At 35.4% G+C, this 24,552-nt stretch overlaps 3 pseudogenes; all 3 read right to left on the bottom strand.

Moving 5' to 3' along the window:
• Window positions 1-559: 559 nt before the first annotated feature.
• Window positions 560-1,489, bottom strand: LOC143672553 (olfactory receptor 5AK3-like; annotated as a pseudogene).
• Window positions 1,490-17,124: 15,635 nt separating this feature from the next.
• LOC143672608 (protein EURL homolog pseudogene) lies at window positions 17,125-18,028 on the bottom strand (annotated as a pseudogene).
• A 2,028-nt stretch (window positions 18,029-20,056) lies between these two features.
• On the bottom strand, window positions 20,057-24,100 carry LOC143672507 (olfactory receptor 5AK3-like; annotated as a pseudogene).
• Between the last annotated feature and the right edge of the window lie 452 nt (window positions 24,101-24,552).

The following is a 24,552-nucleotide window of genomic DNA, read 5'->3' as shown; positions in this document are numbered from 1 at the left end:
CTTGAGAAATATTTTTAAGTGTTAGGGACTGTTACTAACATGGAATTATTGGGTAGAAAGGATAATCTAGATCACAGGATGCTTTTAAAAGTAATAAATTTATTTTACATTCATATCTGACCAATAATTAGAATAGATTAATGAGTAACCTCATTGTAGAAAATATTGGGAACTAGTTCAAGTAAATGGAAAATAATTAACTTCAATTTTAACATTGATAATATATGAATAAGGATGTTTCTAGAGTTCAGATACATATTAGAAATGTATTTGAAAAGTAAAATATTTAAAAATTCCATACATGCTTCTTAATATTTTAGATAATCTTGATAAGGCCCTTTTCCATAGGTTGTAAAGATAAATTTCTGAACTATATTTCAGGAAAATTTAGTTCTGGGAGATGTTTACTATATTTCCCACATTCCAAGTTCTTATCTTTTGAGACACACATCACTGACCTAAGATAAGGATAAGTTCTCAATTTCAGAAACATTACATTTTATTAATTCACTGATATTGGATGCTTTGATGCACTGAATTTTAATAATTTAGGTCCAATCTAGAGGAACATCTTCTCTATCACTTTTAGAGCTTCTTTTATTTCTTTATTTCTCAAGCTATAGATCAGGGGGTTCAACATCAGAATTACAATACCATAAAATATGGAGGCAACCTTCATGTTGTCCTGGGAATTATTAAGATGAGGCTGTAAATACATGTAAAATAGGGTACCATAGAAGACGGTGACTGCTGTCAGGTGGGAGGCACATGTGGAGAAGGCTTTCTTCCTCCTTGCAGTAGAAGACATCTTCAAGATGGCAGCAAGGATGTACATAAAGGAGAAGATGACAACAGATACAGTGCATGTCAAGTTGAATCCCACAGAGACAACAAGTAGCAGATTGTTGATGTCAGTGTTGGAACATGAAAGGGCAAGAATTGGGGGACCATCACAATAAAAGCAATTGATGGCATAGGACCTGCAAAAGGACAGTGAAAATATGAATCCTGTGTGTACAGAGGAGTTTATTGAGCCCACCACATAGGAACAAGCTGCCAGTTGGATGCAAACTCTTCAGGACATGACTGTGGGATAGTGGAGTTGCAAACAGATAGCTACATACTGGTGCACTGCCATAGCATCCAGGAGGTAACAGTCACTGGTTGTAAATTTTGCATAAGCCCACAATTGCACTACACATCCCACGAATGATATTGATTTATTTTCTGATATGAGGTTTTGCAACATCTTGGGAGTGATAGCAGAGGTATAACAGATGTTGATAAAAGCCAAATGTTGTAGGAAAAAGTACATGGGTATTTGAAGTCTGGAATCTGCTTTGATGAGGAGTATCATTCCAATATTACCTATCATGCAGATTACATAGATCAGTAGAAATACCATGAAGAGCACATGAAGAAACCTATGCTGGGCACCAAATCCCAGAAGAAAGAATCCTGTCACTTGAGTGACATTTCCTTGTGTCATGACTACCAAAAATCTAGGAAGGACTGAGAAAGAAAAGAAAATCATTATGGCTTCTCGAAATGAAAGATTCTTTGGTTCACATCACTCTTGAAACCTACATATTCATGGCAAACACTCACATCAGTACTTATTACTTTCAAAATATTTTTTCTATATTTTGGGTAAGATTCACCAGATAATTAGTCACCCTTGGGCCATGGATTTTTTTTCAAATTGAAGATTTTCACAGAAGTCTGATTTCTAGTATGCATGGTTCTAAGAATCATAAAATAACATATTTTCTACTATATTAAGCAGAAATCCATAATTGCATAAAGGAATGTTCAGCAATAGTCATATGCCTTTTTCAACAACCTGCAACTTTTCACCCCCATTTATTACATAATCCAGGTCAAAACTCTTGAAAGTAGTAGCACTTGTCAGGGAGGAATTTTCAATAAGGTATTTTTGTGGTCCTCACCTATTTCAAGGTTGCATGGTGTCTGTTTTACTACTATCCATAGCTTGCACCTCCAATGTAGGTGACACTTTTTGCAAGCCAGATAATCCAAATATATATAAATATGAATATCAAATTTTATAATATGAGAAGATTTCTGAATTATAAGCCTGTGTTTCACATTGCATTGTTTTCTTTTATTTGTAACCTGGTTTGCTGAGGGAAGAATCATCTTGTGAAAATTTGATTGATTCAAAGTGATAGCTTTTTTAAATCATAGATGATGTGTTATTTTCTACTTTTACTTTGTGCTACTTCTCTACCTGATTAGGTATGCCACTGATGTTAATTTACCCATAATTTTTTTTCATATGCTACAAGCCCTCAAACTCTGGCTCTAGGGTCTTTGATCTTAAGCAACACTCAGGATTGCTTGACACCACCATCATAGATTCTTGGAATGGCAGAGATTGACTTGTTGTTTGGCAATGCATTTGCTTTTTCATCTGGGTAGAGCTAGACTACACATGCAGTAATACATGGTCATGGGTCCAAGTTCTGCTCAATAGAGTGTGGTGACAGTTATGCATACTACCTCAAGCCCTGAACCCCTTCACCCTCAATTAATCCCACCCCCTTGGAATCAGATGCAAGCTTTTCTTCCTGATCTATTGGCTGAATATTGACATATTGACATTCGGGGCATCTTTAGAAGTCATGTGTTAGTGTTGTCAGATAAAATATGGGACAACAGTTAAATTTGAATTTCAGATAAGCCACAAATAACTTTGTAGTATGTGACCTAAATACTGCATGGAATATACTAATTTTTTTCTCTTTATCTCAAATTTCAATTCTTCAGGGTATTGCATGTTTTTATTTGTTGAGTTTGGAATTCCCAACTGAAGAAGCTATCATTTTGCTTCATCAAATTTTGCAAGACAGCTTATAGCCATCTCCTTCAGGTTGTGTTCTTGAACAACCAGGAGGAGTGGAGGTCTCTTACCAGCAATGCCCTTCCTCAATTGAATTTTATGTGATTGAGAACTTCTCAATCACATAAATAAGAAATTAAGATTTGAGTGTTCACTTATTACAGTATGTGCTTTTGTTTTAATCAGCTCTCATTGCGGCTATTCTAATTATTCATGAATGACTTTGAGTCTTCAGAGACAGTAATTTTTAATATTGCTATAGTAAGGACTGAGTCCTGTGGGTTTGTTGTATTATTTAAACGTAACTTTTAGAAAAAATAAATAAATAAAAAGAAAACATAATCATTACTCTCAATGCCGTTTTTGTTCTCTCCTGAGTTTGATGGGCGGTTGTAATATTTGTGAATTTGCCATTTAAGAAATCAAGACTTTAAAGAAGTTTTCCCAACCTAACCATCCCAAATGTTAAGTGGCAACTGCATGTCCAGTTGGCTGTAAAATAATAAGACCTAGTTTATTTACATTGTCTCAGGAAACTATTAAGGTTAAATTTTTACCATAAATTTAACATCAAACTGAATATTGCCTCATTCGAAAGGACTTTGGATGCAGAATATTTACTATAGGTGATAATGCTTTTAGCCAAAGAGTTTAGAAATTTCCCTTGGTAATTGTTTTCAGAATTTGAAGTCCATCTTCTTGACCATAAATCAATTGTAGCAATTTTTTGTTCCTTGCAGTGTAATCCAAAACAAGAGTGAATTCAAAGTGGGTGGAATTATTTTTGAAAACCTCTTCAGTTTTCCACATCAAGTTGCATAGTGTAAAAGATAGTGTGAAAAAACTGGAGTACACAAATCACCTGAAAATTCTGCATAAAATATAACAAGATAATTGTAAGAATATACCAAGTTCACAAACAAGAAAGGAAAATGGTTCTCAGCTGAGTTTGATAAGGGACCCAGTAATCCATAGCAGTGATTATGAGATAGTTCTAGGGCTGCACCAGCTGCTTTTTCATTACAAAAAGCTCAAGCCTCTAATTTAAACAACTAAATGGAAAGTGAGAATCTGTGTCTTGGTTATGCAAATGAACCCAAATCCAGCATGGGCCCTTGAGGAGTTACAATCTCCTTAAAGTAGAGCTTCAAAAAAGCCCCCCTGAAGTAAAACAGCTTCTGTTTGACACACACAAGCAGAAAAGTCCCACCTGAGAATTTGTAACTACCACCTTGAATTCACATTGCTTTAGAATTTAAATAGATTTCAGCAAGCTGAATGTTAAAGAGAAATATTTTTCTGAGTATGAGTACCATTGGCTCTTTGGCTGGAGCAAAGTAAGATCTTATGCAGGAATATACCAATAATCCAGATTCCTCAGGATTCCTGCAGATCAAGTCAGCAATACTGACCAGGTTATTCAAAAATTTTAAAAAAACCAAGAAATAAGTCATCCTGAACAAAAGTTAGCAGAAACAACAATTAACAGAACTGAACAACATGGGATTTTGTTTATTGTTATTATCAGATCCAGAATATAGATTTACTAATATATATTATTTAATTAAATTTAAAAATAAAAAATAAGAGCAGAGAATAAAAGACAATGAAAGATTATCAAGCAGCTTTGTAAAGGAATCTGACAGATTTTCTAGCAAAAAATAGAAACAAAAGACTGTACAGATGGGTTACACCATGATTAGAAACTCTTGACAAGAGCTAGAAAATACATATGATGACATTCCCCTGAATAAAAGATACAATGAAGACACAAGAGCTTTTATACGAGGTTAAGAAATATGAATGTTAGAATAGAATTCAGTAAATTGATATTTCAAAAGAAGAGAAAATGTTTTAGTGGTTGAGAATTTTGAGAATTTCCAACAGTTAAAAAGTTGGGAAATCATGAAGAATATAAAGCAATATAAACAGAAATCGCCTGCACCTAGAAATACAATTGTGGATAAAAGTTGCACAACAAAGAAAAAGAGAAGATTAACAATGCACTGAGAGAAGAGAATGACAAAAGCCTGAAAAGTAGATTTCTCATGAGTTACAATAAAAAGAAGAGAGCAGAATAAAATTTTCAGTGTGCACTGAGTAAATTATCATGACTTTGAATTTTACATCCTTATAATTAAAGTATACAAGAGAGGGTGTCATGGTTAGAGGCAGGTGTCAACTTGGCTAAGTTGTGGTACCTGTTCATCTGATTGGGCAAGCACTGACCTGTCTGTTGCAATGAGGACATTTCATAGGATTAGGTCATGATCATGTCAGCTATATCCACAGCTGATTCCATTTGTAATCAGCCAAAGGGAAGTGTCTTCTGCAATTAGTGATGCTAAATGCAATCATGGGAAGCTTTTTAAGGAGGAGTCAGAGGAGACAGGTTCCATTCCTGCTTTGGCTGGTGAGCCTCTCCTGTGGAGTTCATCCAGGCCATCCATTGGAGTCATCGGCTTCGCAGACTGCCCTGTGGATTTTGGACTCTGCATTCCTACGGTCACATGAGAAACTTTCATAAATTTTATATTTGCAAGTGTTCCCTGTTGATTCTGTTTCTCTAGAGAACCCTAACTAATGCAGAGGGTAATAGGATCACTTACGTTATCATAATGCCAAAAAGCTGTATATTCAGAATCTAGTTATAAGGACATAATCTAAAGAAAAAATTGGATGATGAGGAACTCTACAAATCAACTGGGTTGGACACTTTAACAGTTTAGATTTTAAAAACTAGAAAGATATTACAAGTAAATTCTTATAATAATCCTTGATAACAACCTAAGTCTGGGGAGAAAAAAGGAAACAAAGCAGTTACAAAGGACATTGTTGGGATAAAAAGAGATAATCTGAATTCTGTGTAAATTTTAGTGATATCTTATTAAAATTAAATCCTTTGGTGTGATAATATGTTCATGGAATGATAATATGGTCACAAAGGAGATTTACTTTGTTCACAGGAGGTATACGGGGAATATCTTGACCTGTTGGTCTGTGTATGCAGAAATAAGAAATATATAATGAGAAAAAGAATGGAAATCTAGCTGAAGAGTGTAGCTGTTCATTGAATTATTTTAACTTTCATGAAGGTTTACAGTTTTTTAAACAATAAGTTAATGAAAAATGAGAATATGTGAAACATTTATATGCAAAAATACAGAGTTTTACCATCAATAGCTGTGCATTAAAGATGCTTCTACAGCTTGTGTTTAGAGAAGTGGAATATGATGCCTGGAGGTCCAAGAAGCAAGAAGAAATAGTAAACTTAACTATAATCCAACAGGTTGGTAAATAGGAATAAATAGAGACAATATAAAAGTTTAATAATAGATTTGGCACCGTGTGGACTGTAATTAAAATGTAAAAAAAAAGTTTAATAATAGAGAAGCAGCAAATAAAATGTAAATATCAAAGAACACTAAAATATAGATTCAGGGGTTCATTAGATTTAACGTGCTCTAAAATTCTTGTACTTCAGCATTTAACAGATTACATTTTTAGATATCTACAAAAAAGTTTAAACTTAAGAATATTTTTTAAATTTAGATGAATAAATGGAATGTTAAAATTAGTTCATTGAAATGAAGGCAATAAAGGCAATAGAGACAATATTTGGGAAAAATCCAAGACAAATAGATATCACAAGAAATGACACAAATAAATCCAAATGTATTAGTAGAATAATAAATGTAGCTTGACTAAACTCATTAAAACTCATTGGTTGTCAATCTGTATGATATAATAGAGAAGAAATTTTGGAAAAAATATAATTGACAATAATGAAATAAATTATGGTATGCGAAAAAGCAGAATATTGTGCATCAGGGAAAATGAATTTACAAGAGGTACACTTCTTAGCCATAATCATAAAGGTATAATGTTAAGGAAAAGAGCATATTGATCTTATAGTTCAATGTAATAATGGGGCTTCAATATTATTGATAAAAATACTTCACATTCATAGTAATTTGATGCTTATATATCTGTCACATGTCACTGCTTTTTTCTCAATGTTAGAATTTATTATTAAACTAAATATGAATTGCTTAAATAGTAGATAATTACTCTTTACTAAATACTAAAATAGTATACATTTCTTTTATGAATTTTACATCTGTCAAATTGTCTTTAAATTCCGTCTAGAGATATACTATGTCACCAAGTCAAAAGGCTGCCAATTTAACTCTAACATTGAAACAAACTGCTTTGATTTCTCTGAGTTCCAGTTGAAGTTTTTACTAGTAAGAGTCATGTTCCATGAAAAAATTCATCTAAAAAGGCAAGACTAGCATCCATTTCCCAGTTTTTAGAGCTAAGGCAGTTCAATAGACAAGAAGAACCAATGAGTTGGACTTGCTCCTAAATCAGAGTAGACAATGAGCAACTGATTTAGTTCATGAAATGGGTATCAGTGGTGGCAACAATGAAACAAATGAGCACATCCCAAGGAGTCTATGCCTATTTGAAACTGTCCTGTACCCCAGAAAAACCATGCTCTTTAATCCTTATTCAATATTACTGGATGGGAGCTCTTTGATTGTTTCCATGGAGATGTGGTCCATGCAATTGTCAGTGGTAACTATTGATTAGATGGTTTCTATGGAGATGTGACTCCACCAATTCAAGGTAAAGTTGCTTACTGGAGCCCTTTAAAAAGGAACCATTTTGTAAAAAGCCAACAGAACTGACAGAGCCCACACAGCCAGAGACCTTTGGAGAGGAAGAAGGAAAATGCCCCAGGGGAGGCTTTATGAAATGAAGAAAGAAAGCTGGCATGTGCTTTCCCAGCTGAGAGAAAAACCCTGAACTTCACTGATACTTTCTTTGGAGTTAAGGTATCTTTCTCTGGATGCCTTATTTTGGATATCTGTATGGCCTTAGAACTGTAAACTTGCAACTTAATAAATTCCCTTTTTAAAAAACCATTCCATATCTGGTTTATTGCATTCTGGCAGCTTTGGAAAACTAAAACAGAGTCCATGCTGAAGGACAGCATGCATTTGGGTTTATGTGTTGTAAGTGTCTTTGACAATTAAAATGATTCCCCAATTCCACAAAGGTTAATAAAATTAAAACAATTTATTACATCAAAGTAATACTTCCAGGCAGGCCACGGTGGCTCAGCAGGCAGGAATGCTTGCCTGAGATGCCAGAGGACCCAGGTTCGATTCCCAGTACCTGGCCATGTTTAAAAAAAATTATGCTTCCTTTACAACAGGGATATCACTGTTCTTAGGGTTAAAAAGTGACAAATTTGTCCAAAAGAAAAATCGAGCATCTTGTATATTGAAAATAATGTGCAGAAACTTTAGAGTTTATAATAGTCAATAAATTATATTCATGGTCCTCAAGATATTACAATCATTTTCCAGGTGGATTTTCTGATCAAAGTCAGAATCAATAGTGCCCAATGTCCATATAAACCAAACGTTGTTTTATTTTAATTTACAGAAAGAGGTTAACTGATTTGAAGACATAGAAGCTTTTCCTGAAATAAATAAGTTAAATTTGGCTCTAGAAACATGTTAGGAATTGTACCAGTTGGAGATCAAAACTGCCAGGGTAGACAACTCTAAGTAAAAGTAGTAACTGAGAAAAAGTCTGGTGATGTTGCCTCACTTATTAAGGGTGAGGCAAATGGACTCATATTTGTATACTGGTGGGGTGGTTTTGCTCTAATTATCAGCGATCTGTACATTAAAACACAAACAAATATTTTTGTAACCCTTTTAGAGATATTCCAAACTAGAGTCAATTCCAGTGTAGATGTGACCTCTCCCCTACACACAGTGTTATCTGGTAACTAAGATAAATTATTTCACACAAAATCTTTTATTATGTATTGACAGTGTTTGAGGCATTGTTTTAGATGCTGTTTTCCAATGGACACCAACTCATCCCATCTCTAGATCCTGATATCCATTTTACACCTTTGATTTTCTGAGGTTAAACATTCTGGTATTTATCTCCAACTTCTAGGGTTGGATTTTTCTTCTAGACACACAAAAAATGTGTGTCTGCCTAGGAAAAATGCATTGAGTTACATTTCAAAGTTGTATTTATATTGGGATACCTTTTTCTACACTTGCTGAAAGCTGATGTGTCCCAAGTTGGTGGTTTTGCATTTTATACAAGCAGGCAGTTTATTTTAATGGCTGTGGGATTAGGACCTATTCCCTTGAGAATGTCAGGTTTTGGGGACTAAGGTGAATGTGCAGAGTTGAGAATTCTAATTGAAATTTTTAAATAAAGTCATTCCTGTCCTTTTGGGACATTGCATCTTAGTTACCCCCATGAAATCAGGTATCATGTATCTCAACATGGGTCCGGTCTTATATTCTGAAAACATGGCTTTGAATCCTGATTTTCCACTTAAACTTCATTTTCCTTGTATGACACAAGACATGGCTGCCATGCTGGTATAAAAATAAACAAATGAGGGAATGTGCATGCACATATATTTTGATCTTTAAAGTGCTTGGGATGTGAAAAAGAATATTGTTAGGGATCTCCAGATCTGGTGCCAACTTTTGCTTCTGTTGTCATTGTCAAGTTCTTCAAAGATTTTCCAAAGTGTGACACATCCAAGACTATAATAGCAGTTATGACTGCAGCATTAGTTAAGAAAGACATTCATGTGCTTTTCCTACTTGGTTCTATCCACACCTCATTTCATTAGCTCCCAGGTAGTCAGTAGCAGAAATTCCCCCCTTTAGTTCTAGGCCATCTGTTCCGAGAGTCTTTAAGTATCCTGCTTGAAATCAACTGTCATGCCACTACAAAGGATGGAATGTCTTCTCTACCATGAGTTAGATGCCCCAGCAAGGACTTTGGCTGGACACTAAAAGCTTACCATAAGTACATATTTTTTTGCCTCCTGTTTTATACTTGGTTATTCTCAGTGGTTGTTGCCCAATGGTGCCTGCTGTGGCCTTACCAAAGTCTACTTTAAAGGCAGGCTGTTTCTTAGAATGCTTCGTGTAACTCTCTTCCTCCTGCTTCTCTCTGCCTACCCACCTTTTACCTTTCTCCTGGTTAATTCATACTCATCTTTTTAATTCATTCATGGAAATGTGCACTTGGATCTTCTCCCTCCACCCCCTTATGACTTAGAGCCTTTTCCCTTTCTATCTCCAGTTGAGTTGGATGCAGATCTATAGGTTTTCCTTATGTGTTAATTTCTAATGTTAATCACATGTTTACTTTGGTTGGTGAGCTCCTTGAAGGAAAACATACTTTTTGTTTCTCTGTGGGTTCCTCCTAGTGAGAAGCTGGACCTAGTATTCAGACCAGTGTTCATGGGATTAAGGAATGAACAAACATGAATATAAAAGTCCTGGCTTCTATAGGCAAATACAGTTTATTTGGTCATCAATCCTGGAAGCACAAAGCCAATTGCCAATAGTAATATTGTTTATGGGGTTTGTTGTTTGTTTTGATTTTCTAGGCTGCTCAAAGAAGATACCATGATATGGTTTCACTTAAACAATAAGAATTTATTGGCTTACCAGCTTACAGTTTTGAGGTCTTGAAAATGTCCAAATGAAGGCATTTTCAAGGGGATGCTTTCCTCCTATAAACCAGATGCCAGCAATATTTGTATTCTCTGTCACATGGCAAGGCAAATTGTGGCATCTATGATCTCTGCCTTCTCTTCTGGGGTTATGTTCAGTTTCTTCATTCTGTGGCTTTATCTTCCCTCTATCTGTATTCATCCCATTTATAAAGGACTTCAGGAAAAGGATTAAGACCATCCTGAATGAGATGAGTCACACCTTCACTGAAGTAGTCTCATCAGAAATTATACAACAGATTCACACCCACAGAAATAGATTAAATAGAAGAAATTGTTTATCTTCAAACCTCCACACCATTTCAAGGCATCTGGATAGAAGGTTTCACAAGTAGTGCCTTATTTAATCTGGATAATAATCTCATTGAGTGAGTACTAGAGAAATATGAAACAGAAAATATGGTTTTAGCTGTCATGGAATTTGCTTTCTAGCATGTGTAGTAGAGTTTACATGAATCAAAGAATGGCCAAGATAACTTCTTACAGGAATCATGTCATGAGGAAGATAAAATACTGTGGAGTGGTAGAATCTGCCAGATTGATGGTGGTGCAGTCCATGCCAGCCTTTGGTAGATGCAAGCAAGGGCCCCACAATCAGACCACAGCTTTTAGAGAGCAGGAAAAGATCATATCCCAACCCTTTCTTTTCAGCTGAAGACAGTTATGTATACCTACTCCATTGAACTAAACAAACAAACTAAAGAACAACAACAGAAAGAACATAATTTACCTGAACACCTGGTTCTGAATCATTTTGATCACTCACTTCATGTCAGTTGATGTCATTATTTGGCCTTCAAGTACTATATGTTGGTTTGAATCCATTGTGCTTCTATGAGAAGCCAATTCTTTATTCCTTATTCAATTTTTCTGGGTGGGAGCTTTTCGATAATTTCCATGGAGATGTGTCCCACCCAATTGTGGGTGGTAACTTTTGATTATGTTGTTCTCATAGAGATGTGTCATTGCCCATTCAAAGTGGGGTTGCTTACTGGAGTCCTTTAAGATGGAACCATTTTGGAAAAAGCTTTAGAGCCACCAGAACTGACAGAGCCAACAGAATGGACAGATCCCTGGAGGAACCATTGAAGAAACCTCATGAAACAAGGAGGAAAAGCTAGCAAGGTGTCACCACTGCTTTTCCAGCTGAGAAAAAAACCCTGAACATCATTGGCCTTCTTGAACCAAGGAATCATTCCCTCTTGCCTTAACTTGGACATTTTCATAGATTTGACCATTTTCATAGCCTTAGAACTGAAAACTTGCAATTTTATAAATTCTTCTTTTAAAAGGCTGTTTTGTTCCTCATATATCAGATTCTGGCAACTTACAGACATATATATGGCACTTATTGAGTTAATAATGTTATCATGAATATTTAATCTGAAAAGGGAAAGTGAGCTCCACACAATGCATTTCCAAGTTATTCAGTCCTTCTGCTTTCTGTATTGCCAAGATTTTGTGGCTAAAGTATTTGTTTTCTAGTTATTTCCTTTATCTTAAAAATTTCCCACACATCTTCGTTCATGTTTTTTTCTCCACCTTCAAGGTAAGACCTGTTGCATTTTTCTGATCATTTATCCATGATCATAGCTCACTCCAACTCTGATCTTAACTGGGAAAGGCTATTGTAAGGAATAGTGTGATCAGACTGAGCCCACCTAGATAATCCAGAATAATCTCGTTATCTTTGTTTCCTTAATTTAATCATACATGTGAATTTACTTTCTCCATGTAAGTTAAGATATTCACAAGGCTAGGGGATTAGGATGTGGACAAGTTTGAAGAGCCATTATGTTACTTATTATGGTTGTAAAACAAGGAGTATAGTGGATGGGGGTTGTATGAAAGTATTCTTCATTAAAAGATAATGCAAAATTATTTACCAAAATCCTTGTATCAATTTATACTTTTGTGAGTAAATATATAATAGGTCTTTAAAAAAAGTGTGTTGGGGGATACAAAGGTAGTTCAATGGTAGAATTGCCATGTTGGGGACCTGGGTTCAATTCCTGGTCCGTGCATATCCCAAAACAAGCAAGCAAACAAAGAAAACCAACAAAACAAACAATAATTCAACAAATGGTGCTGCAATAGTGGAATGCTTACATGGAAAAATAATGAAAGGTGGCCCCACCATGCAGCACACAAAAAAACTTCTAAAAAAAGTATTTTAGTACTGTCAGAGTTCTTACTTTTTTGCTAATCAAAAGAATATGAGTTGCTATCTTATTTTCATTTTAATTCATTTTCCTGATAATAGTAATGTTAGATCCTCTTTCAAATGTCTATTAGCAATACATTTCCCTCCTTCTCCAAAATGGCAACTGTTTCTAATTTTATTGTTGAGTGTACTTGCTTTCCTATGGCATTTGATATGACTCCTATTTTGGTGCTAAGTGCTGCAAGCAATATTTTGATAAATAGAAATTCTTATTTTAATGTATCAGAATTTATCCTTTCCTTTGACTTAGATTTGAGGGGACTTAAGTCTTCCTCTCCATGGAAGTGAACTAGATTTTGAAAAGTTGTTTCTGACATTTAAATTCCTAATACATTAGCTCTGTTAACAGAAAAAAGTTTGCTGATTGATGCTCTTGAACCACATGAACTGCATGAAAACTCTTATGTGGCTTGCCAAAGACTGAACATGGTACATTTCTACCACAAAAGTGTGTAACATGAGGGTTCCTGGTGAACTTATGGCTGAAATGGGAGTTCCTTTCATACTATAACTTGGACATTCTTCCTAGCCCTCTTTTGTTCAGGTCCCCAGCTTTCCAGTAATATAATAAATGGATTGTAGCAGCATTCTCCAATGTGGCAAATGCTGCCTCTCGAAGAGGATGACCAAACATTATGCCTCTTTTGGGTGGTAGGAATTGTAAGGTCTAATATGTATAGCAACTCTTGCTGTCCATGGGAATATTCCTGCTTGGACCCAGTCATATCTCACCATCAGATGCACAATTGTCTTTCCTGAGTGTCCAGAGTGTTTGTCACTCTATGTTCCCTAGTCTGAATGACATGGTCCTTTTAATGGATCAGAGTTATATTCTTCAGGTTTTCCCATGGTCTAAGATCTCATAGACTCTGCTATGTCTGAGGAGAATTCACAGAATCCTGGGGATGGATTTAGAATGTAGACTGATGTCTATGCTAAGGTAATGTGACTCATTTCTGATCTTCCTCCCTGATCAAAGTGTGGCAATGAATGCTTTCCCAAAGCGTTGCTGGTGCATAGTGCTACGTTTGTTCTAGTGAAATTATCACATCTGTACAACAGCACAGATGGGTGCTACCATTTGGCAAATGGTTGGCGGTCATCATCACCTGCTATAAACAATGATTTTTCTTCAGGGCCTAGAGTGGTAATTTAATGGTAATATGTGTAAGAACACTAACCAAGTATCATAAAAGTTAGGGTGTGATGCCAGTGTACTCTCTTCTATTCCAGCCAGATACTGTCAGGCTTTATATCCACTAAACCATCTCCGTTTTCACACTGATGGTGGGCAACCATTATATGTTGCCTCCTCACACCTATATTCTTGGCAGTAATCTGAATACTTTCTTTCTAAGCCTGCTAATCAATTACCTACATCAGGAATTATATCAAGTATTACAGATTAATCAGGATAACATGAGACTCAGTTGGAGGGGGATGATGGAGATACCATTTATACATCCATGCTAGAAGTGATATTTGCTCCTCTGGGTTAAATGTCACCCTGCTCAAACCCTCTTCAAGGTCCATACTTCTGCTATGCCATTAGATACTTCTGCCCATGTGTCTTCTGTTTCCAGACACAACACACACACAGACACACAAAAATACATATGTACATATACTTAAAAGACAATAAAAAACAAAAAGTATCAGGAAATAAAAAAGAAACAAGAAAAACTGAAATAGCTTTTGGAAAGTACTGCCTGATAAGTCAAGCCACTGGGATAGTTTTCCAAATTCATCCCATAAAATGTATGTTAAAGAACTGAAACTTCAAGATTCTAAGGTTTTGAAGGAATGGGTATATTCACCTGGATTCAGTGCTTTTTCATTCTACCATTCTGTAAATAAAATGAACAGGCTTAGTTTACATAATAATACTGTGTGTTTATTCCAATGGTGTTATAGTGTTGTTTCAGGCACCTAAAAAGCTCACAGATCTCTGGCTTTTACTTTACTTTTGAACCCAAGGAAACTTGCCCTGGGAACAGTTCATTATGTCCAACATATTTGCTCAATCTGGATTTCAGGTGTCTTCTTTCTGATTTCATTTATCCATTTATTTATTCAACAAATTTTTATTGTGCAACTGTAATATGAAAAAATCTCCTGGACTTTGGAATCCAATGATGAGCAAGGTGTTTTCTACCCCTCCATGTTTCTTGTATTGGCAGGGACGTTCAGCTGTCCTGGAGGCGATATAAACCACACCACAATTAGGGCACTACCATTTGGGTAAAATTGAAACTTAAGAGGGAATTAACCAACAGGTAGAAGCAAGGATGTCACAGAATTTCCAGTTTCATGAAGCATTTCCAACTACAGTTTGGGAGTATTGTCTTTAGGCTCTTAATGCTGCAAAAGTTGTAGTCAGTGTTGCCACAAGCTGGGGCAGTATCAGTATTCCTTGGGATGTTTTACAAATTTCCAAGTTCATGTATACTGGATGCAAATCTCTAAGAATTAGTGTCAGGAAATTTTTAAAATGTCCTCAGGTGATTATAATTCAGCCAATCCAGTTTGGTATTTGTGTCATATCAACACTATTCAAGCTGTAAACTCTAATTGCTTACAGTGAGCAAAGTTGAATACTAGGCTTGATGGCGTTTCAAAATTTTGATACCTGGGGAGAGTAGGAGGGCTTTGTCTGTCTGCTCCAGGCCTCTGTAAGCCCTGATACCATTAATGCTGAGACCACTGGCCTTATTCTGCCTTTTTACCTCTTCCTTATTATTTTCTGGGAACTTAAGGTCATTCAAGAGCAGAGACTGACTGGATATTTGGCAAGGTGTATGTATCTGTCGAAGTTCAATACAAAGACAAGAAAACACACAAAGCATTTATAACAAAAGGACATTTAATAAAAACAATTTTTATGCTTACTAAAACCTTTGAATGTACGGAGAAATGAACTTCATAAACACAGCAATGGTGTTGGGATACTGAAGTCAGCTACTTCCATGGTTGCTGCTGCCACCACCCCAACTGCCCCTCATATATCTGAAGTTGATGACTGGTCATTGGAACCACAAGTCTGGTCATGGTAGCCTCATCCAGCCATTCATGAACATATTGCCTGGCTTGCTAGAAGGAAGGTCTTTGGCTCATTTCCACTTCCCACATTTCTTATGAATGAAGCTGATTTGCATCCACATCTCAAAGCAGTAGCGTACTTGGGAAATTCAATTCTGAGCTTTATAACATCTTTAATTAAAAGGGTAGAATGGAAATTGAGCCCATAGTATCTACCCCAAAAGCCCAAAGACTAATTTAAGTGCTTTCTCCACTTTAGGGGGTTTCCTAATGATAGTAGAGATTTGGTCTCCTCTGCTTCGTGGGTATTTACTATCTTCATCTTACCTTAGACTGCTTTTCTGTTCATTGTATCAGGCTTCTGTCTGCTGTTCTATGCTGTGAATAAGCTCTATGTCCTTTTTTTCAAACAAAAGTAAGATATTTTATTGCCTTGGAAAAAAGACATGCATTTCATTTCCTTGGATTCTTTCTTTAAAAACCGGTTCATTCCTCTTTCATCAGTATTATTACAGGTTAAAACACATTCAACAATTCAACATAAATTTCAACTCCAAAATACAGTTATATTTTGAAAATAAGGCAGTAGTTGTAAACACACTCCATTAAGAGAATGAAATGAAGTGATCTGAAATATGGGTAAACATATTCACACACAAAGGTGCAAATATGTACAGGCCTATTCAAATACAATTTATAAAGAGAGTGAAAATGTATCTAAAATACCAATTTTGAAAATTGTATGTACTGTCTTAAAAATTTTTTTTGCATGGGCAGGCATCAGGAATTGAACCCAGGTTTCCAGCATGGCAGGCTAGAAGTCTGCCTGCTGAGTCACTGTGACCCACCTTAAAATAGCAATTTAAAGTATAAAAGTTTCAGGTGGTGCAACAGTGGCTCAGTGGTAGAATTCTCTCCTGCCATGCTGGTGGCCCAGGTTCAATTCTCAGGGCCAGCTCATGTCAAAAATTCAATTTTCATATTAAATTATTGCTTATAATAAGTAAAAGGTGAATAGCATGAATGCCACTTTCTTTTTAAAAATTGTCTTTACTTGTTCAGTTAATTTAGATTAATTTAAGTAATTTGAGTATAACCTTCTGTTCTGACCTGTGAATTTTATTAAAACATGTTTGATAAAATCACATTGTAGCAGCATATTTAAGTAGTCACATGTATTAAGAGTTAGGGAGATGCATGTAGTAATTATGGTAAAAAGATTCCCATAATGGACTAAGATGATTAACTATAGAAGAGTAGTGTATAATATCTACTTTTTTGGCAAAGTAAGTAATGCCTTAAGCATTGAAAATTTGTTGACTATAAAAGAATGGACTAAACTTCCTTCACACTTCCACAAAGTTTGTTTGCCTGGCAGATCAATAAAAGGTAAGGCATTCAGAGTAAATTAAATTGAGTTCAGTCGTTTATGGGTAGGGTTCACTTCATTCTTGTTTGCTCCACTTGATGATATAATATAACTTAGAATAGTTATATTCCTCAAGAATAGTTCTAGAAGAGCTGTTTGAGGCAACACAGAGGACATGGAGCTCTGAGGACAAATAATACTTTTACTGTACTTGGTGTGTTAATTCTTCAAAACTTCCTGGATTTGCTGCCAGAACTTTACATTCAATTGCTGTAGTTCACTAAAAGTCACCAAATTCATTTTCTCTCTGCTATGATATGGATGGTAGGTCTGAACATCAGCCTCTCAATCAGAGATTATCTCTTCTTTTGTGTTATGCTGGGTTGTGATTCTGAGGCCACAAAACGCTATTATGGTATAAAATGGCACCAGCTTCTTATAATACAGAAAGCCTAAAGTCTTCATTTTCCCACTTCTCCAAAATTCTTTGTGTACATTCTGAGTTACCCCCTGTACTTCATCTATTCATTTTGCAGAATACTTTGATACTTGGGAGTCAAACAGTGGAACTTTTTATCTGTCTATGCCTGAAATAAAAAAACTGATACTGGGGATGTTTAGAACATTCAGAAGAACTCCAGATCCTTATTTTGTGCATATGGTACAATCCAGTTTAACTTTTTACTCAAAATGTTTTTTTTAACTTCTTCACATGTGCTTTTTGAAAGCTTACATCCAGAACAATTCTAGTTTGAAATCAAATGGTACATTTCAAAGCAGTCCTTATGGCCTGTTAGTGATCTGTTGTGCAAGAGATTAGTTTTTGGTACTCCTTCAATATTTAGCTCAAGAAATGTGGCAGAAGGATAACATTTCTTTGTCTCCCCTCAGTGTACCAACACTGCCAATGTCATCATTCAAACCAATGTTTATAAACTGTTCCTCCCCATTCATACTGTCCCATCTTCCACCATGTACTGTGGCATCCATTATGTTAGTCTCCAGCTCCTCAGGAGTCCTACATCTTCATGCCTCTCTTTCCTTGGCAAAGTATCTTTCTTGGGATGGTCTGAGTGCCTGTTCAATTACAGTTTAATTACAGGTCTTCAGTTCCTCTCCAGTCAGCTCCAAGTAAATTTTCAGAATTACATGTAAATGAGTAAATGAATGAATGAAGCACAGATTCAGTCAAATTTATGTAGTTGATAATTTGTAAAGCAATATGCAATTGCTCAACATTTGGCCACTGGTACGTTTCATAATGTCAGAAAGGAAGGGACTCCCTTTGGGCAAGTACTAACAATCACCAATCAATCCCAAGCAAGAACTTAGCACCACACCTTTCTCTTCATATAAGTCTGTGAGATTCATGTGCTATTCTTTATTTTTCCCAGAGCCCATGTCCTCTTAGGATGTATTTGACCTCATTATTGAATGCTGAATACTATGTGGCTTTCTGCTTTGCAACCCATTCTGATGATGGACTGTTAGATTTCATAATATGTAAAAATATATAAAAATTCCATGCATGGGAAAATCATACATTAAATTTCCCATTCTTGGGCCTCAGGCCATTCTCTGTATAGTTGGCTAATGGCCCTGCAGCAGTGTTCTGTTGTTCTGACCACTGAATATACTTGGTTTTGTCCTGGGGTTGAAAATCCTTTCTTTATCAAAGGCAGAATTGGGTAATTCTACATTGACTTCAATATACTATTTCTCTTCTCTAAGAATTTATAGAGATATTTCATTTGTGTGTGTGTTTCTTATCTTGTCCATTTCTCCTCAAGGTCTTCCTTGTCAACATTATTTACAGTCACTTTACTAGACCAGCATGTATTACCTTATGACACTTGCTCTTTCACCCAGCCAGCATGGCACTGTTAGTATTCAGGTGAGACATTCCATCTACTGTCAATCTATCTGCTAAAGCTTTTCTGTCAATGTTTTTTTCCTTCCTGATTCAAAACCTCTTGGCCTCCATTGGACTTTTCATTAAGATTCTGTGGTTTAAATTATTTGTGTGCCCTAAAATGAATGTTGTGCCTTTTATAAATGCATGTCCACTGATAGGATTTTAGATTCATCTACATTCTAGATTGTCCAGATCTCTTTGAGGGAATAATAGAAAATGTTTACAGAGTTTATGTTTCTTAAGCAAGAAACAGATGGACTCAGAAAATAGCAGTAACTAATGACAGAAATAAGGGTTTTCAAGAGTTTGGAAAAGTCACTATCATGGGGCTATTATATGAGAGGCTTGTCTAAATCACAAGATGCTTTTAAAGTAACAACTTTATTTTAAAATGAGATTTGTACAATATTTAGAACAGAGCTTGCAAGTAGCTTCATTATGGACAATTTATAGAGCTTGTTGGAATAAATGGAAAATAAACTTCAGTTTTAGCATTCATTTTATACAAATAAGAGCTTTTCTATTCTTTATATATATATATACTTATTTATTTTTTGTATGCTCTTTGGTGGGGTCACATTTCATTATTTTTCCATGTGAATATCCTGTTATTGCAGCATCATTTGTTGTATTTTTGTTTGACATTTTTGTTTGTTTTGTTTGTTTGCTTATTTTGGGGGCAGTGCATGGAGTGAGAATGAAACTCAGATCTCTCTCATGACAGGCAAGATTTCTACCACTGAACTACACTGTACACCTTACAGTTTTTATGAATTCATTAAAAAATTCAATATTTGGTAAAATTTATGCATATTTTTAATATTTTAAAACAATCTTGACAGGTAGTAGTATATCTTTCTTTATGGTGGTGTAGAATATGTCTCTCAGATATATTTTAAGGAAAATATTCCTAGTAGAAGTTTACTCTAATTCTTAGACCTTATCTATTGAAGTAGATGGCACTGCTATAAGAAGTGAACAGTTTCTGAATTTCAGAAACATTAAACTGTACTAACTCATGTCTATTGGATGCCTTGATTGCTAAATTTTAATAATGTGTGTTGAACTTATAAGAACTTCTTACCTTTCACTTTTAGATCTTCTTTTACCTCCTTATTTCTCAAACCATAGATAAAGGGGTTCAACATGGGAATCAAAATACCATAAAATATGGAGGCAACCTTCATGTTTTTTTTGGAAATTATTAGAATGATGCTGTAGGTACATGTAAAAGAGGGTTCCAAGAAGATGTTGACTGCTGTCAGATGGGAGGCACAAGTGGAGAAAGCTATTTTCCTCCCTGTAGTAGAAGACATCTTTAGGATAGCAGCCAGGATGTATATATAGGAGAAGATGATGACTGACAGAGTGAACATCAAGTTAAATCCCACAAAGACAACAAGTAACATCAGGCTGATGTCAGTGTTGGAGAAGGATAGGACAAGGATTGTGGGGACATCACAATAAAAGTGATTGATGGCATAGGACTTGCAAAAGGACAGTGAAAATGTCAATCCTGTATGTACAGAAGAGTTTATTGAGCCCATCATATAGGAACCAGCTTCCAGTTGGATGCAAACTCTTTGGGACATGACTTTGGGATAGCAGAGTGTCTTACAGATGGCTACATACCGGTCCACTGCCATAGCAGCCAGGGGGTAATAGTCACTGGTGGCAAGTGGTCCATAAACCCACAATTGCACTACACATCCCATGAATTATATTGATTTATTTTCTGATATAAGGTTTTGAAACATCTTGGGGGTGATAGCAGAGGTACAACAGATGTCAATAAAAGCCAAATGTCATAAGAAAAGGTACATGGGTGTCTGAAGTCTGGAATCTGTCTTGATGAGTAGGATTGTTCCAGTATTTCCCAACAGGGAGGTCACGTAGAGCGGTAGAAATATGATGAAGAGGACATGGAGAAACCTGTGTTGGGCACCAAATCCAAGAAGAAAGAATCCTGTCACTTCAGTTCTATTTTTATTTGTTGTGTCTACAAAAATTCTAGGGAGGACAAACAGGCCACGAAACAAAGAGAAGCTTTTGTGTCTTCATGAAATGAAATTGCTCTTATGTTTAATGATACTTTTTTACTTTGTTTCTCAGGCAAACACTCACACTAGATTCGTCGATTTCCAAATATTTGAAATATTTTCTTGTTAAGAAACAACCAGGTAAATTAATATACTTGGGATGTGGATTCATTTTCAAAATGAAAACAATTACCATAGAAGTTTGACTTCAAATATATTTGATTTTAGGAAACACAGATTTAGACACTTTTCCCAATGTAGTCAAGAGATGTATGCTTGGTTTGTACTTGTTTAAAACAACAGCCACATTTGACTATGTACCTTCTTCAGCAACTTATTGTTTTTCTCAGCTATTTATTATTTTAATTCTGGTCCAGTCTCTCAAAATTAGTAGCTTTAGGAAGGCAATTTCCTGATATTTACTTATAGTCCAATTACATTTCAAGGCTTCAGAGTATTCTCCCTTGTACTCCTATCTGTACCTTCTATCCAGATGACACTGTCCACCCAGATAGATTATGTCTATATCCATATATCCATGTTCACACATCATATTATACATACACATATAAATACCCATGTAAATACATCTGAGTGATAGACATGCATTTCTCATTGCATTGCTTTTCTTTTTAATTAAAACCTAAGTGCAAAAGAAATCATCTTTTACCTATTGTTTTCTACTTCCTGTTGTTCCCTCCTCTGTTATATGGTTAGGGATACCACTGACAGTTTTTATATGTTGCATTCATGAGTTTTATATATGGTTATCCCTCATGTTTTTTTATTCCAATGTCTTTGTTCTTACACACCATTCTGTACTGTTAAACACTGCTTGTGGAACAGTGTATCACGGACTCTTGGAATAGTACAGATTAAATTGCAGCTCATCAATGCCTTAGTGTTTTCTTCTGGAGTTAGACCACATTACTCATCACTCATGCAATATCATTTAGTCATTATCTCCAATTTTGCTCAGTGGAACATGGGCAAAATTTTACTATGCTTCTTCTAGGCCTGGATACCTTTGTACCTAACAAGAACCAAGTATCCTATGACTTTTAATCTCTTTCATCCTCATCTGTTGGCTGCATTTTGACATTCAGAAAAATTTTTGAGGCCAGGTGAGAAGGTTGCCAGATAAAATATGGGATATCAACTAAATTTGAATTCATGTATAAAAAAGCAAATACTTTTTTTAAACAAAAGCATGTCCTAAATATTGAACAAGATATCTTATGTTAATAAAATACTTGCTGCTTATTTGAAATTCCTATTTAACTGGCATCTTGCATATATATATATTTACTAATTCTGGCATCCTCACATGTGTTGCTTATGGCCATCTTCTGTGACCTGGGTTCCTGATTAACTGTGGAAAGGGGACTCACTGCCAGCAAACCCCTTCTCCACTGGATTTTATGTGATTGAGAACTTGTACTGTGTCACCAAGACTTGGGGATTAGTTTATAAAACTGCTATTTTTATTTTAACCATATTTCATTCCAGTCATGCATACTTTATTTGTGTGTATATTTTTCTTTATTATTGTAATTGCCTTTTTTCATTTTACTAGGATACATTTACACACCATATGATCTATTCAAAGTATACAATCAGTGGCTCACAGTAACATCACATTGCAGTCATGCTTATGATTATTCATCATAACTTTGCATTTTCTGAGGTTAGTAATTTGTAATATAACTAACATAAGAACTGAGTCATTTAAGTTGTGAGACTGTTATGTGATTTAAAAATGCAATATTTAGCAAAAAGGAAGCATACCTGAAATATTTCAATGCCTTTTTTTGTTCTCTCCTTACTGTTCTGGGTATTGAAGAAATTAAACATTTAAGAAAGTCCTTAAAACAAACATAGCTATCACAGACATGATATAGCACTTGTTTGCATTATGTGGTTGTAAAATAATAGGCATCATTTTACATGTAGTATCCAGGAACATTTTGAGATTAACGTTTTACCATTAGGTCTGTCTTAATGAATATTGCCCAATTCAAACTGCTTTGGAAGTAAATATCTCATACCAGAGATAATGCTTTGAACAAATTTGTATTTTTGAATTCTTGTTAACTTTCAGAATTTGAATTCTTGATATTCCAATTTTCCAATAGCAGAGAGGTACTCAAATGAAGTATGAAGGCAAAATGAGTGGAAATATTTTTTTAAATTCCTTCAGCCTTCTACACCAGGATATATAATTTAAAAGATAATCCAAGAAAGTGGCTGGATGAAGTACCTGGAAATGTAAGATAAAATACAGCAAATATCATTGTAAAGTAATTCTGAGATTACAAGCAATGAATAAAATGCCTGTTAGCTGATGTTTTTGTTTGCTAATGCTGCTGGAATGCAATAGATCAGAAATACACCTTTTATAAAAGGGACTTATCAAGTTACAAGTTTACAGTTCTGAGGCCATAAAAATCTCCAAACTAAGGGATCCAGAGAAAGATACCTTGACTTTAGGAAGGCTGATGGTATCTGGAACATATCTGTGAGATGACAGGGCACATGTCTGGCATCTACTGCTCCTTTGGCTTCTGGTTTCAAACAGCTTCCCTGGGGGCATTTACTTTCTCCACCTTCAAACATCTCTGCCTATGTCAGTCCTGACCTGAAGCTACTGAGATTTTCCAAAATGTCTAACTTTTTAAAGGACTCCAGGAAACTAATCAAGACCCACCTTAATTGAGCAGGGTCACATGTCCATCTAATCAAGAAGTCCAAACCACAATAAGGTATGTCACATCTCCATGGAAACAATCCAAATAAGTTTCCACCAAAAGCAATAGGTCTGCCCCCACAGGAGGTTTAGGATAAAGAACACTTCTTTTCTGGTACATAAAAGCTTCAAACCACTACAGCTAAATATTGGAAAGGAGTCTTCAAAAAACTGGGGAGGACCTGGGATGTGGGTTTTGCTGCCAGAAGGAATTTTTCCATCACAGAAATTTAGACCTTGGTCTAAAGAGCTTACTGGAGGATGGGAACGGAGTGATGTATTGGATTCACAGAGTGTAGATAATCCCAAATGTAGTATCGACCCATGAAGGGTTAACTATCTCATCCAAGAATATCTTCAAAAAATCTCTAGTGGGTTGAAATATGATGGCAGCAACAATGCAGGATTGTGCACACCCCAAGGCTTCACTTTAAAGGGCTACAATCATTTAGATATATGAATGTTTGAGAAGGAACATGGTTCTAAAATGCAAGCTCAACAAAATAAAGTTTTTTTATATATATGAAACCACATCTCTTTTACAAGATGTTAGAGTAGCAAGAATTTTAAGCATTTTCAGTGTTTAAAGGGTCAACTTGGTTCAAAAGAAAATTAAGCATCTAATATGTTGTAAACAATGTGCAGACTGTATAGTCTTTTATCATCGTGTGTAGGTTGCATTCAGAGTCTTCAAAATATTGTAGTCATTTATTAGGTTAATTTTATGTAATCAAGGTCATAGATAATAGTGTCCAAATGGAGATGCAGACCAAATACT

This window comes from Tamandua tetradactyla, chromosome Y (genome assembly GCF_023851605.1).
Source record: "Tamandua tetradactyla isolate mTamTet1 chromosome Y, mTamTet1.pri, whole genome shotgun sequence".
In the NCBI taxonomy this organism is placed as follows: Eukaryota; Metazoa; Chordata; class Mammalia; order Pilosa; family Myrmecophagidae; genus Tamandua; species Tamandua tetradactyla.
This window is presented reverse-complemented; position numbering and strand designations above follow the sequence as displayed.